Consider the following 16,366-nt stretch of genomic DNA (forward strand, 5'->3'; position numbering starts at 1 on the left):
GTTGTACATTTTTAAAAATAAAGAGACCATTCTATTTGTTATAAAAGTGATAAAATAAAGTGACTTTGAAAACTTCTGCACAATGCACATTTTCCCCCAAGATGTAATGATCCCTTGATCCTTCATTCTAACTCATTAATTCTTGCTTCAGTCATGTATAAGCTTGTGTAATCTTATACAATTTAAAGTACAAACGACTAGTGGTAATTTAAATTGTTATTCTATTTTTTTATTGTTTATAAATTTAGGCTTTAAACATTTAATTGTGCTTATTTGATCTATTTATACACCGGTATGAAATACATTTGTATTAATTTGTGCAGGTTCTCCCTCATGCTATCTTCTGCTTTTTTGCAAAGAGACGTTTTGAATATAATTTACTGGAAAATCATGTTAAAAATTCTTCACAGTCTTCGTTAGGTTTCTTTGGGGCAATATGTACCTTATGCCTAGATATTTCTTCAAGATTTTTAATTCTTGATTTTAGTTTCTTTTCTTTTCATATGTACTGAATTTTGGCTGCAAAACACCATTAGAAGAAATCTGTGAATTACTCTAATTCATTTTCTATTGCTCATAACACAAAGACAAAGACTGAGGAAAGTTACTTTGGCTCACAGTTCTAGAAGTTCAAGGCTGAGAGGAGCCATCTGGTGATACGTTTCTTGCTGGAAATGTCTCCAGGCCTGCAAGGCATCATGTGGCAAGAAACAAAAAGATGTTTGATTTCTCTCTTTTCTTTTGTGCTCCCTCTTTTCTCTAAAGCAACCAGGATTCAGTTATGAAGGATCTGTCCTGTTGAATTTATCCAATTCTAATTATCTCCCTATCGAGACAACTGTAAACACCAAAGTCAAGCAAAATTTTTCACCTTGTTGATTAAATTAAAACTCACAACAGAAACTTAGGGGTATTCTCTCAGGCCATGTCCAAAATATAGCAAGAGAATTTCTTTCCCATAGCTTATTTTTTACTTTTTCTTTATTACTTTTATTTATATTTGACCTTCTGAGCGACAGAAGTTACAAATGAATTAATTTCCCAGTTATCTTCCAAGGAGGTAGCTTTGTATTTCCACAGAAACTGAAGACTGACATGCATTGTGAGCAGTGCTCCTGACAACTCATGCAGACAGTTGGTACCTGGGCCTTCTCTCCTATGAGGACTTAATGAACTTACACTGTAAGGCATTTGGGAGACTTCAGGTTTTTCCTACTTTCTTGGGTCCTGCACACTCTTTTCAGGGATCCTTTTTTAGGTTCTCAGCATTCTGAACAAAGAGTTAGATAAGAAATGCTAAAACAAAGGTGGTGATGTTTCACATTTAATAAAGTTGAAGTACACTTTAGAATGAGAGGGGAGCACTGAGAGAACATCACCGTGGCCAGAAATTGATAGTGGGTGACTGTCCCACTATGAATATATAATATATATATATATTCATACCCACTTGTTCATACCCACTTGTTCAGCCAGTTTTCCCCACCTGAATCTCCCGCTTCCAGGTAAAATCTGGCTGCAGGGGAACACTTTCATTGCCTAATTATCCTTGTTGCTCTGTTCTTCCCTGAAAACACCTAATGTTCTCATTGGACAACTCATGATTTTGAGGCACTATATACCTCAGAATCAATTATTTTACTGTAGTGAGTAATCTAGTTAACTTGATGCCTTATTAGTAGAAAGGACTATACCTGCCTGTGTTTATATGTTTAAAGACTGATAATGTTTAAAATATATTAATGAACAGAAATTTTATTATTCTTTATATCAACTATTTTCTTTATGATATAAAGAATTAAAGATTTTTTAACTTAAAGAACACAATTAGAGCACAGTAAAATAATAAAAAAGTTAATAAAGTCCTCTACAAAGACAAAGAATATCCATAATGTATCAGTAATTTACTGTAGATGAATCTCCTACAATAAATCATAAAAGTGCCCAGGTGTGGAATGTGCTATGTCTTTGACTGGACTTTGACTTAGTTCTTAGGAGTTTATAAATCCTTAATTCCTCAATGTATATCTCATCTGGCAAACCAAGTAATTTCTTTTATTGATGCGTATATAATTTTATAGGAATATTTAACTTACTGTAACTAAAGAATTTTTAAAAATCTTCATTAGTTACTGCCCAAACGATTTATCAAGGAAAAGTATGATAGAAGATTAGATGAAAAATTCCAAATCTTGTCATCTTTCACAATATCACAAAACAATATTGTTTTCAAAATATATTAGGTTTCATTTTTCATCATTAATGACTTTGAATATTTAATTCTGTAATTTGTATTTAATGAGCCAGTATTTAGCAATGTTGATACTGATTACTTAAAAATTATGCACATTTTTCTTCTAGAGGAGTAGAGAAGGATTGATAAATGCCTGAATGCTATGCTTGCAGAATTACAGTTTATGTGCTTTTTTCATATGTCAATATTTGATGTATAATTTGATTTTTAGTTTAAATCTCTATATCTTAAACGTGCTACACTTTTTATTTATGTGAAAACTAACTACCTTTAAGATATTTTCAAATCAGTATGATCTACCAGGAGTCTGAGTGATTTACCATAAAAAGCTATTTTCAACATTAGTGCTTTCCTAGAAGCCTTTGTCATCTAGGAAGATGTCTGGTTCATGGGTTTAATACCTTGCTAATAACATAATCATTTCTAACACTTACTCGAATGGAAACAGTTTAGAGCTTCCTGGTATTTGAAGAGTATTACTTTTCCTAATGTACTCCCACAATCTCACCCACATATTTTCTTTGTATTATTTCAGAGATAAAATGAGAACTATAGTCAAGAGTGCATAATTAAAGTGTCATTGTCATTCAGTGTTTATGTTATATCCATTACAATGATCAAAGATTAAATAAAGGTCAACGAACAATGGGTTAAAAAACAGCCAAACACACACATGAAACTGCCAATTAAGTTTACAGGCATATAGTAAAGGAAAATTTCTTTCTCAGTGATGAAGTATCTGCTATGATTGGATGTGAAAATTAAAAGGATAGTGACAGAAATTTATTTCATTCACATTATGAGCATATATAGTAAACACAATATCAGGCAAATTCACTGAGTTGCAAAGATTGCAAGCATGAAAGGCTTATTAAGGCTATAAAGTTCATCACATCCTCAGTGAAAGCTTCTTTAGGGCAAGAATGATGGGTAGCTCCTACTAGCCTTCACTAGACTGGATTACATGGGAAAGCAAAACTTTTGCTTGTCTCCTTTTCAATACAAAATGATTGCAAAATGAACACAACACTTGCATGAAAAACACATAATATATTTGCACCAGGAGATCCATGAAATATTTTTTTAATCCTTAAACATAGCTAATTCTGTCTTTGAGTGTAAGTATATGTTTGCTTTGTATACTTTTTCTCACTGTCAGAATAATATACCTTTATTTCACTGTAGTATTTCCTCCAAGTTTCCTAAGATATCGCAGAAGGTAGTCAGTTCATTAAGCATTCCTAATCTATCCAATTTTTAAAATTTTAAGGTTTTATTTTGAGCTTTAGACTTAGAAACTGTAAAAATAATAATGAACTATTCCCTTTGTCCTCTATTTTCTCAAATGTTAATGTCTTAAATTACCATACGTTAATTCTCAAAATTAGGAAATAAATGCTGTTATAATAACATTTCAAAACAATAGAATTCATTTAATGTTTTCAGTTTTTAAATTATTAGCCCTATGGTTGATTACATTTAGTAAGGTATAAAAGACTAGATTTCATGGAAAGAAGTCTGACCACAGATGCTTATAAATATGTACTTATATATCTGTCTAGGAATAAAAAAAAATATTTATAGCCACTGTTTTAGAAGAGATTACCTGGGAAGTGAGATAAATTAAAAAACAAGGGACCAAAAAATTGATCACTGAAATATCTATAATTTATCAGTTTAAAAGCTGCGATTTTTCAAAGAAGTTGGAAGTCCAGTAAATTCTGAGTAAAATAAATAGACTGGAAGGAATTGATTGCTCAGTATGGAAGTAAGATGCTGATTAAGAGATATGGAATCTGATCCTCCATCTAAAAAGCAAATGTGGAATCTTTGATTATCTTATCAGAGGAAAAACCTGTGAGGAAAGGTGCAGAGTCAGGTACAAGGTTATGGTAAATAGTTTGAGAAACTTTTAAGAATACACACAAATTCTCTTTGGTTGGATTTTGTATGCTTGCTGTGAAATACTGTTAATGGTTTTAATTTAGATGTCCTCAAAGCCTCATAAGGAGACTTTTCAGAGTTCTCTGGATTAAGAGTGTGCGATACTGAGAAAAAATTAGTACATTGATTGGAATTCATATAAGTTTGGTTGCTTCCCTATTTTTGCCTGCTCTGTGGTGCTCTACTGCCGTGCCACCCTTCCTTAGAGTCAGCAGGCAATGAACTGAAACCTCCACAAACTGTGAAATAAACTTTTTCCTCCGAAATTAAAAGTAACTAAGATAAATACAAAAGTAATAATACCAGCTGACAAGGAAGACTTGAAAGTAATATTTTAAACTTTGACTTTTCAATACAAACATTTTTAAGAAACAAAACTTAGATCTCAAAGGTTTAGCATAACAAAGGCCCTTGCTTACTTATAAATTGAACAATCTTGTTTAACATAACCTACTGTCAAGAAACAGGTATGAGAAGTGAACAAACACTCCACAGAGGAAGAAAAACAAAGGCTCAACAAATATATGAAAGAAACTTTCAATAACTCTGGTCATTAAAGAAATGTTAGTTAAAACAAAGCTAAGATTCCACTTACTGTGGAAATCATGGTAATCATTAGGAAATCAGACAATAAAAAATGCTGGCTTAACTGAGATTGCTGGTGCGAATACAAACTAGTATAACCATTATGAAAAACAATATGGAGATTTCTCAAGAACTGAAATTAGAAATTCCACACAATACAACTATCTCTCTTCTAGATTTCCTCTCCAAAGAGTTTACATAGGCATACCACAGAGAATACACTTTCATGCCAATATTTATAGCAGCAATATTTGTAATAGCTAGCTCTTGCTAAATGGGGTTTGTATACCCATCAACACTTGAATGAACAAACAAAATATAGTATCAAACTACTTAGCTATAAACAGTGACAAATTTGGGATGCTTGTGGGAAAATGTGTGGACCTGGAAAAACAATGATGAATGGAATATATGAAATATATATCATGCTATCTTGCATTTGAGTGAGTCAGTGTACAAAGAGAAAGATAAATGATGCATAGAAAGAGATAAAAGGATAGATCCTTTTTTTATTTTGAAGATTATAAAGCAAAGCGAAACAAAACAGAACAGTAAGGGCAAGCTTGAATTTCAAAAAAAGACAGAAGGAAATACCATATAATTGCTATATTGAATTTTATTCTCTAAACGGGTACTCAGACTACTGGCTCCATACCTTCAAAGTCAAACAAAGTCACAGTTCAAAGTCAAACAATCAATACAAGCGGTAAGTTGGTCGTATCTTGCATGCTATCATCCACCTGCCTACAGGGTCACTGTTTTGTTTTGTTCTGCCTATAAACCCAGCACCCTTAGTCCTAGTATCAAATCATGAATCAATCACAAACTCTAGATTCAGATAATTTGGAAAAAATCCTATCTAAAAGTATATGAGGCTTTGGAGTGATATCTAGACACAAAACATAACATGTGCATAAGTAATAACTTATAGTAGATGATTATTAACTGCATGAATTGCAAACATGAGAATTTTTAAAAGGAAAAAAAGAAAGACAGAAGCAGAAGATTTATGGCAGACAGGCAAGAAATCTGAAGGAATAAACAAAAGTGAGAATTGGATCACAGGATGTGTAGTTCAGTAGGAGCTGTAGTTTGGGCTGGAATGTCTCTCAAATGTTCATGTGTTAAAAGTTTGGTCCCCAGCTCGATGTCATTTGCAGGCAATAAAAAAACTTTAAGAAGACAGTCCTTCTTCTGAGAGGTTTTAGGTCACTGGAAGCATGACTTGAATGGCAGTATGAGAACTCAATCTCTTTCACATCTTGGACATAAGATGAATGGTTTGCATCCATTTCTCCTAAACACATTGTGATGTGATGTATCCCCCTCCTAGGAATTCTGGAACCAAAAGGTCCACCTGACCATGAACAGAAACATAAAAAAACAAAACAAAACAAAACAAAACAAAACAAAACAAAACAAACAAACAAAAAAAAAAAAACTGTGAGCCAAAATAATTATTTTCTCTCAGTAAGTTGATTTATCACAGGTATTTGTTAAAGTGACTCCAGTTGACTAGTACAGTAGATAAAAGTCTCCAACTGGAAGTGACAATTGAGTGCCCAGTTGGGTGAGTTTGGGAGGGAAGACACCATATGAGTCCTCAGTGTGACTATTAAAGTAACTAGGAATTATGACACAACAATAAAAAAGAATCAATGACCTGGGTGCTAAAATCTTTTACTTCAAATGATAGTGGAATGAAGGACAGTAAATGACCTTATGACTTTTAGAGGAGCTCAGTAATTTATAGAATAGGGAGAATTTTCTACATAAAAGATGAAAAGGAATATTCTACTTCTAGTCAAAGTGATATTTCTAGAGTAAAAAAAATTAAGGACTAAAAGGAATGTAAAACCCAAGAACACTTGTAATAATTGCATATATTGTAATAACTGTATAATAATCTTGTAATAATTTGCATATAACAAACTGGTGAAGGTACACTGAAACAGAAAATTTTCTGATGGAAAAGCAAGGACCTCAGTGGATTTCACAAAGATTCACAATTGAAGGAGTGACAGCCGGTCAGATGAAGCAGTTCACTGTTATCCTAAGAAGAGTCATTGTTGAAAGATAACATTAGGAAAAGTAATTCATTTCAACACCTTTGCCCAGTTAGATATTATTTAATCTTTTTTTATCCTATTCACAGTCCCATTCGTTACATACTGGCTTAACTTTAGAAAGATATGTACTCACACACATACACATACAGACACTCAAACGAAATGCAGTCTAGCATGTATGAATTGCATTGTATTAATCAAATTTTATCAATGGAACAACATGTCATATATATACACTGCTTGATGGAGGAGAGGTTTAATTTTGCTCTGGGTTGCAGAAGGTTCAGTCCATTGTTGCCTGACACCAAGGTAGGAACTTATGACAAAAGCGCATGGGGGAGTAAAGGCGTTTATGTCACAGCAGACTGGAAGCAGAGAAAAATGCCGGAGAGGAAGAGGTGAAGAAACCGTGTAGACTGAGAATCCTGTCTGTGTGTCTCACCCAGAAATGGAGAAGTATGCTTCACTGGGTGACTGTGTGTTTCTAAAGCCAATCAAGTAAACATTTGAGCTTAAGTGTAACTTGTACCTTAAATATAAATCCATAAAAATGAAAAATGTATCATAAAGTCAAAAATATTTTAATATGAAAGGAATAAAATAAATGTAATTTATTTAAAGTTGTTTTTTGCAAGTCAGGCACTTATTCCACTGAGCTAAATCCCCAGCCCCAGATTATTTAAAGTTTAAAGATCTTGTTGACATTGTCTTGATTGCGCTTGTTAATTGTCAGGTTTAAAGAAAGAAAAGTTTTCTAAATGAATGAGTCTCATGCTTATGATTATGTCTTTAAGATGATTTTGTCTTTAAGATGTAAAATTTCAGAAATTACTTCAATGTTATTTCATTTTACTAATTACTATTACATCTCAAAACAGGCAACTATGGTTAAATTAAATGAATATCCAGTATGACAGAGAACACACAATCATAGTTTCAATTAATGTTTGTGTTAAAAGATCTTGCTAGTGGAATGTTAAAATAATGAATTATCATTCAACAAAACCAGTACAAAGAAAATATAAGTATTGTGTTATGATTTAAACCATGTAACACTTACAAAATAGTTTTGTAGCCTTTGCTTAGAGTAACCATACCTAGTTCCTCATTTCCCGATACAGTTGATTATGTCATTATGCTTGTTTTGGAAGGGCAAATTTGTTCTAAATGAGTGATACAATACAGAAATATGGTAGCAAAATGTAGTTTCTGCATTACCTTATGTGCAAATTTCCTTAGAAACTTTACATGAAGTGTAAAACTATATCCAGGTGAATTGGTTTATGTCATAGTTATGCAAGCTGTGTGCAACTCTACAGTCTAACAATTATCTCTTTTCATGGTGAATATTAGAACTTTCTACCCTTTCTAGGATCTGAAAGTTCATAATCCCCTATAGGTTTTTATGTTGAAATCTTAACCCTCAAAGTGATAGCATTAGAAAATAAAGTTTGGGAATTAATCAAAGATTAATAAAGTGTCATGACTGGGAATGGTGCCCTTACAAAAGAAGCTCCTGAAAGCCCTTACCCTTCTCCATGACATGAAGATGCAGAAATAAGACATCATCTGTGACCCTTTAATAAACTCTCAAAAATAAGGTTCTTCTTTCATCCCATTTCACTCCCTGTCTCTCTGCAGATTTGTTATGTACAGGTACCAACTGCATATAAGGAATCTCAACACTGCAAAATATTGCAAACATAAGCCAAAAAAAGAAGGGGATTGCAAGATGGATAGAGGAGATGAAAGGAGAGGGGAGCCAACTGTGAACTGACATCTTTACAAACTAACTGTCAGAAAACTAAATTTTTCCTCTCTAAACTTTGACGGTCAGGTATCTTGTCTCAACATTGGGAAAAAATAGCTAATACACATAGGAAATACTTTTAGCAAAATATTAAAAGGAACAGTGGAGTCATATTTTCAAAATGTCCAGGAAAAAAAGTAAACCTATAATTTTATATATAGTAAAGTTATAGTAACTCTGAAAGTAAAATGAATCCATTACAGTCATACTAACTTCGGGATTCTATTCAATTAATCCTTTTAAAAACACACTTGGAGAAAATTATACTAAGAAAAATGAGAGCGTACAAGAGTGTATTGTACTCACACAGATGATTAAGCTAAACAAAACTTCATATTCTTTGACTAAGACAAAAATACTTGAATAAAATAAGTTAAAATATTTTTCTAATTATATTTAGCAAGTAAAACATAAATAAAACTAATGATATGATAATGATCTATTAGACTGAGGGTTTGTAAAAATCAATGCAGGCTTTTAAAATTCATACTAAACGATGGGTGGCTTAAATAACATGGATTTAGCGTTGTTCTCAGCAATCAGACTGAGAAAGTCCAAGATCAAAATTCTGCTTTATATAGTGTGTGGCAAGTTCCCTATTTTTTTCAGATGCTAACATTGCTATATCCTCGTATACCGAAGAGAGAATGGATCAAGGAATCAACCCTTTCCTGAGAAATACATTCTCATGAGTATATCTAAACCAAGTTTGCTCACAAAAGCTTCACCTCCTAATACTAACACATGTCACTTTAGTACTTCAATACAAGATTTTGAGAGAATACAGTTAAGTCCAAAGTAGAGTTCAGGAAAGAAGTGATGACAGAGTACATTTACTGAATCAATATGAATTTAGAAAAACTTTGAGAAATAGGCAAAAATTTAATGTTACATTTTAAAACAAGTAAACCATTCCAATTTGCATCACTGTTCCAAACACAAAATTTGAAAAAAAATATAGATCTGAATAAAGGAAGAAAGCAATGAAGACGCAACAACACTTTTAATAATAATCATAGAAAACATCAGAGGGCTTAAATATCTAACAGGTTTTATAAAAGAAAGGAAAATATATTAGGCCCATTGTAAAAATGTAGATCTTGTACTCAAGATCAGCAAACTAGATCTGATAATGTGATATTTTAAGAAAATATTTTAAACAAATAATTCATAATTGTGTAAATCAAATATACATGTGATATGTACCAAGTAAAGGCAACACAAAGAATGCCGTATCACTATTAGAAAATTAGTAATCTGTAAAGAAGCTTTATATTAAGCCAAAGGAACATTAGTAACAAAGAAAATGCAAATAAAGAATATATAATCACAGTGAAAATATATGTGCCAAATAAAATACCTTCAGTGCATATCAAGTAGATCATAGAGACAAATATACAGTTCTAATTTCAAATGTCAACAGACTCCTCTCAGTGGTAGATGTATAAAGTTGATAAAAACAATGTAGCATAAATATATAAATAACAGACATAATAACTTTGAGCTACTTTTAAATTTTTATCTAAGATATGTCTGGGTATACATTCTTTTTCTATAAGAAATAATTACAATTTAGATTTTTCTACAAGTACAATTTTGGCCAAGTGAAATCCAACCAAAGTGCAATCTTATAACTAGCAGACTCCTAATGATTTATTACATGTAAGATTCTAAAAAAAAAGAAATCATTTTTTTACTCATAAGTCAGTGTGATTAATTGCAAGGGAAGAAATGGAGTCAAGGCTTTGGATTTAGGCCCAACCAAGAAATATTTTACAAAGGGAAGACAATGTATTATGCACTTAGGATAACCCAAATAACAAGAATGTCAAAACACTTGGGAATAATATACAATTCCTGTTGCTCTAAGATTTAATTACTAAGTATAATTGCTTCTGAAATGCCTAACTACTAAATAGGCATCTTGCTTCAAAGATGTTTTGTTAGAATATTTAGACTCTCTCCAATGAAAAATAAGTGATAGCAATTAATATTATAAATTTTAATCTTAAAAAGCTTGTACATACTGCACAATTCCACAAAAATTAATTCAACAGACATGTTATACTTATGAAAATATTGCCTTGTATCAGTAGTTTTAAAAACTGTTATGGTTCACAGGCAGGGCAGCAGATAGTACCCATCATCCTTTCTTATATTTGATTTCTTTTCAACTTGGTTCCTGTTAACCTTTGCAACTTGTTCAATAAAAATCTCTAGTGAACTGTATCACCATATACAATTAATGGTTGAGTGGTCTATAATAAATGAAAATGCCACCACTGCTTAGCAATTAGCTTATGGATCATCTCCAAACACTTAGAAACTCTTCCGTCGGCAGCACTTAAAAATGCTGGGTGATTTAAATTATACTCAAAGCAAGAGGCAATATTCAATTACTGTTGGGTTCATTGTGTGGAATTGTCACTATCATGATTAACAACCCTCATGAAAAACAATTAATTTGGTATCTTGTTGCTAGGTCAACTATAAAAGCTAATTCTCTTGAAGAAGGAATTATGTTTACCAGTACATATCCTTTTAAATGCTTTAATCTAAAACATCAATATGATCTTTTTAAGAAAAATTTGTAAAACTTGTATCACAAATATGTCTCCAAATTTAACCTAGCATTAAAAGAAAGTTTCATTAGCGTTTCTTTCTCAAAAAATACAATGCAGTAAATAAAATAGAAATAGATGCTTCAGTTTACACAAAAACCAGGTATATTCTCATTTCAGATCTATTTTGGGGGAACTCAGTTACTCACATTTAAGGGAAGAATTGCACCTAGACCAAGGCATTTGACTTCTCATGGAAGAGTTCAAGTACTAAAGAGACATGTTTCTTATTAAAACCAATAACACAAGACAGTAATAGCTATCACATCTTACTACACCGCTGAGGTAAAAAGAAAACAAAGGACAAAGCTACACAGCCTTTTCCAGAAAATGTTTTGAGTAGAAATATAAAAATTAATCTCGACTTGCTCACAATCCTTTGAGTCAGATGAAAGAAAGCAACACCTTGTTCTTTTGCAAATCATCTTCTGTTCATATTTACATTTTTTTCCTGAAAGATGTATAAGTTAGCATGATTGTTTTCTATGACATTCTTAGATTCAATGATTCAATAGGGCAGTGCCAAAAAGTGATGTGCTCAATATATATGAATATATACACACACACACACACACACATATATATATATATATATAAATACACAGACACACACACATATATATATAAATATATATAAATACACACACACACACACACACACACACACATACACACACACACACATATATATAGCCATTGTTGATATATTGGCTCGCTGTCGCCCAGGGTGACCTTGAATTCACTAAGTAACTGAAGTTCATAGAGAAATCCAGATTCTCCCCCTTCATTTCCGTGACTGCTAATAGTATAGGATGTGCCATCACACTAAGGTTGTATATGTCTTAAATAGGCAATTGTACATACGTGCAGTCCCAAAGAAGTATTTTGACAATTTCGGGTATTCATTTTGTAAAGTTTATCATCTTGTTAGTTAATTATTTGTAATGTAGTTCTATTATAACTAAAATTTAAGTTTCTTTCATTAAGAATTGTTATTACTCAAAGATTTTCTTTTGTCTTGATAAAGAAAGAAAACTTGAAAATTCATAGAACTATAGAACTAAAATTTCAATTTAGCTTTTTTGCTCATTATGTAAATGATTAACTATTATCACCTTTGAGTAATTTGGTGAGTCACATTTCACATATCGGTTTATTTATCTGTCTTGCTTTTATAGAAGACCCTAATGATGAGACCATGCCAGGATTTCCTCTCACATGACCTTTTATGTGCATTTATTTTGCTGTTTTCACATATGGCAGTAAATGTATGAATAATACCACAATTCTTTGTGAAATTCCTTAAGGAGTGGCTATACTTCACTCATTTTCATATCACCTATATTTCCTCTAATAATTACCTATTAATATTTGCTAAATGAGTAAATGAATGACATTCATTTTACAATGTCTTTGTTGATCCAGACTGTTGTACTAAAATGCCATAGACTAGATTGTTTGTAAATTACAAAATTTTAGTTCTCACAGGTCAAGAGGATGGAAAGATGAAATTTAAGGGTCTAGTGGATTCAGTGTCTAAAAAGGGCCCACTTCATAGATGACCTCTTTTTTCCTACACCAGTGGGGTGGAACAAAACAGCACTCTAGCACATAATTTCCAAGACACTAATACCATTCATGAGGGCTGCATCAGGTTGAACTAATTACCTACAATACCCACCTTCTAAAATCATCATTGAGATTAGTGTTTTAACATATGCATTTTGGGAAAAACCGGACATTCCAGTCATAGCATTCTTTTTGCTAAAAAAATTTACATCAACTTACTCAGAGCAGAGTTATACTTAATGACATATATACAGTGATAAGCTAAGTAGTATCATCCAAAAGTACCATCCAATAATCATTTCTATTGATAACCTCATAAGAATCCATCAATCTATGTTGTATGATCTAAGATTTAGAACCCACAAGAATTAGATCAGTTTGTTTGGCCAAGATCAAATAATAGATTTTCAACTATTTGCCCGCAGAAGCAAATCAATTGAAATAGATTAGGTTACAGAAGTGGGTAAAAACTAAAGTAAATAAAACAATACTAATCAATCAAACCAAAATGACTGGTACTTCCAATTGATGTTAGAATTCTATAGTTTACAAATTATATTTGGCAATGATATTTTATTAACTCAGAAGAACATTATAACAGAGATTCAATTTTAATATAACCATTTTATGTTCAAGGAAATGCCTAAAAATTTAAAGGCCTTTCATAAAAATTTAAACCATGAAAATTTTACAGTCCTGCTTTAGAACCGGACAAGTGTAACCCTTGAATCAAGAATGTGGCTTTTGTCAGAAATGCAGAATATTAAGCCTCAACCCTAAGAATCAAATTCTGCCACAGGCCTGTTTTCAAGTGCATGTATAATGTTACATTATAGACAGATCCTCATACAGAATATGCAGAATATTTCATATAATATGCATAAATAAGATGTGTTATACTGAATTATGATATGCATATGTATTTTGTTTGAGAAATACCAGCCTAATACTTTTTCCTCTCTCAGAGCTACTGTTACAGTAGTGTAACAGTAGGTGTAAATCAAAATGATACAACATTTCTAGAAAGATGAGAGATTAATATGCAAATCTGTATTCAGAGAGCCCAGTAAACATACATTATGGCAAACATTTGAGAATGTTTTGCTCATTTTGTAAAAAATAAGGTTTTGTAGCATAGTAAGAAGCTTCAAAATGAATGACAAATAAAAATGAAGAGAAAGTAAAGTTTCCATGTTGGATGTATAAAGCTCAGATTATAATCTAGGTGACTGTGAAATTTTCCATGGAGTTCAGTGAAGCTTTCATTGTCTGCCATCACAGTGCTTAGCAAGTTCTTGTATTTGCTTGAAAAGAATTTTCTAATTGTGAAAAATTATTAAAAATACATAAAACTAAACAATGTTGAAGACCATCAGTCTAGCGAGTGATTAGAAATGGTAGTTCTCAGGGCTGTCAGATTAATTTAGAATGTAAGTTGTACTGAGGACAGAATGTACTGAAGAGTGGAGCCATTCCTGAAGCTGTTTTATTCCATTTATTTTACTTGTTTGTTTACTGTGTTACTTAATATGCTTGTCTTTCTTGTTAACACTGGATGAGCTCTCAGAGTACTACTTCTCTATACTACTGCCAATCACCTTTCAGTACCTCAGTATTGAAATATTTGATTCAAAAATACTTAATAAACTTGCTTCCGGGAGAACATGGCGGACAGATAACAGCAACTACCGGCGGCTCTCTGAAAGACTCGGCTCAGAAGCCAGGAATGGTGCGGACTAAGGAGACATAAGCAGGTGGAGATATGCTCTGCTGACTCAGGAACGAACTGGGCTGAGAGAAGCCAACTTGGAATGCAGTCCTGGTGCTAAAACAGGAACAGAAAAGACTCTCGGTGTGGAGGCTGGAACCGCGCCATTGTAAGCCGCGATTTGGGTTTCCCGCCGCGCAGCGGCTGGCTGCCTCTACAGCGGCTCGGCAAGGGGAGAGACTTGCAGAAGCTCTGAGAACGGCAATCTGCGAACGGCAGGGAGGCGTGCACTGACTTATGGTGAGGTGAGTGAGAGAAACTGACACTCTACCACAGTTTGACTCCAGCAGAGGACTTTCTGGGCCCGAGCAGTCCTGCGGGAGCAGGGCGCGGTGGCGACTCCAGCCACACATCCCCCTCTCGGGCGGGATTGGTGAAAAGTGCCTGGCCTGCGTGACGCTGCCGGCGGACCTGGTAGGCTGTCCCAACCCAGATCCCAGAGCCTGACGGTGGCCGGGAGGGGAGACGCGTAGGCTGCCTGGTCCGTAACTCCCTGGTGCGCAGCGGTGAGCGGGAACACCTAACTGGCGCAATTCGATCAGGCTGTGGCTGACTGGGAGAGAAGCTGGGCCTCTTATATAAGCTTGCATATATAAGGAACAGAGAAGAAGAGGCAGCATGGGAAGAGGCAGCAACAAGAAAGTCTCCTCGGCCCCCAATTCTGAGAAACAGGCAATAGCAGACACCGCACCAATACACATAAGGCACCATATAGAGAGCCTCATAGACCAATTCAGGAATGAAGTTATTAACAACCTGAAGCTAGAAGTATGCAGAATAGTTAGAGAAATGCTAAGCACCACCCAAGAAAAAACAGGTGATGGAATGGAAGAACAGAAAAAAAGGGGAGAATTGTTTGATGGAGAAAACAGAGAAAGCATAGAATACGTGAAGCAGGTTCAAAGGGACTACCAAGATACTAAGAAGTCTATCGAAGACTGGCATAACAGCTTGAAAGAAACTAAGGACAGACTATCTGAACTGGAGGGCAGACTTGTAATATGGGAGAATGAAATGAAAAACTTCTTAAAAATAACAAAGAAACAAACAGCAATAATACAAAGACAAGAAGATGATAAGAGGATCCATAACTTAAGGATTAAGAACATAAAAGAAGAAGTAGGGACACAAACAAATGAACTACAAAAGCTACTCACAGAAATAATCCAGGAGAATTTTCCTAATTTAGCAAAAGGTAAAGATACTCAGATGTATGAGGCATACAGGACCCCAGCTACCTACAACCCAAACAGAGCAACACCCAGGCATATAATAATAAAAATTCCAGAAATTCAATACAAGAACAGAATATTAAAAGCTGTAAGAGACAAGAAACAGACCACTTACAAGGGAACACCCATCAGAATTACAGCAGATTTCTCTGCACAAACCATCAAATCACGAAGAGCGTGGGGGGAAATAATTCAAGCATTGAAAGATAATAATCTCCAGCCAAGATTGAGATATCCTGCACAACTGTCCCTGGAAATTGATGGAAAAACAAGGTGCTTCCAGGATAAAGAGGAACTGGGGGAATTTGCAACCACCAATTCAACTCTACAGAAAGTATTGCAGGATATTCTAAAAAAAGAAAAATACAAAGAACCCAGAAATAGTGGCGGGGAGGCCACAACAAATGGAGCAGAGAACAAAATGAAGAAGACAAACTGACAGCTACTGACAGAAAAAGAGCTTAACAGAAATGAGGCAGAGAAGATTGGATGATAGGAACAGCTATTTTGGAGA

The sequence above is a fragment of the Cavia porcellus genome, unplaced genomic scaffold (genome assembly GCF_034190915.1).
Source record: "Cavia porcellus strain 051 isolate PalLab524CR breed Dunkin Hartley unplaced genomic scaffold, mCavPor4.1 scaffold_30, whole genome shotgun sequence".
Taxonomy (NCBI): Eukaryota; Metazoa; Chordata; class Mammalia; order Rodentia; family Caviidae; genus Cavia; species Cavia porcellus.